General features: G+C 63.9%; 1 pseudogene; it reads left to right on the forward strand.

Annotated features, from left to right (window-relative positions):
- The first annotated feature begins 5 nt into the window (after positions 1 to 5).
- Positions 6 to 335, forward strand: part of LOC102492257 (tubulin beta chain-like) — a 596-nt pseudogene continuing 266 nt past the window's right edge.

A 335-nucleotide genomic window follows, 5' to 3' on the forward strand; every position in this document is an offset into this window, starting at 1 on the left:
ACATCTGCTTCCACACCCTGAAGCTGACCACACCCACCTACGGAGACCTCCACCACCTGGTGTCGGCCACCATGAGTAGTGTCACCACCTGCTTGCGCTTCCTGGGCCAGCTGAATGCCGACCTGCGCAAGCTGGCCATGAACAGGTGCCCTTCCCGCGCCTGCACTTCTTCATGCCCAGCTTCACGACCCGGACCAGCCAAGGGCAGCCAGCAGTACCGCGCGCTCATGGTGCCCGAGCTTATCCAGCAGATGTTCGACTCCAAGAACATGATGGTCGCCTGCGAGCCCCGCCACGGCCGCTACCTGACGGTGGCTGCCCTCTTCCGCAGCCCC

The sequence above is a fragment of the Tupaia chinensis genome, unplaced genomic scaffold (genome assembly GCF_000334495.1).
Source record: "Tupaia chinensis unplaced genomic scaffold, TupChi_1.0 Scaffold143049_1, whole genome shotgun sequence".
In the NCBI taxonomy this organism is placed as follows: domain Eukaryota; kingdom Metazoa; phylum Chordata; class Mammalia; order Scandentia; family Tupaiidae; genus Tupaia; species Tupaia belangeri.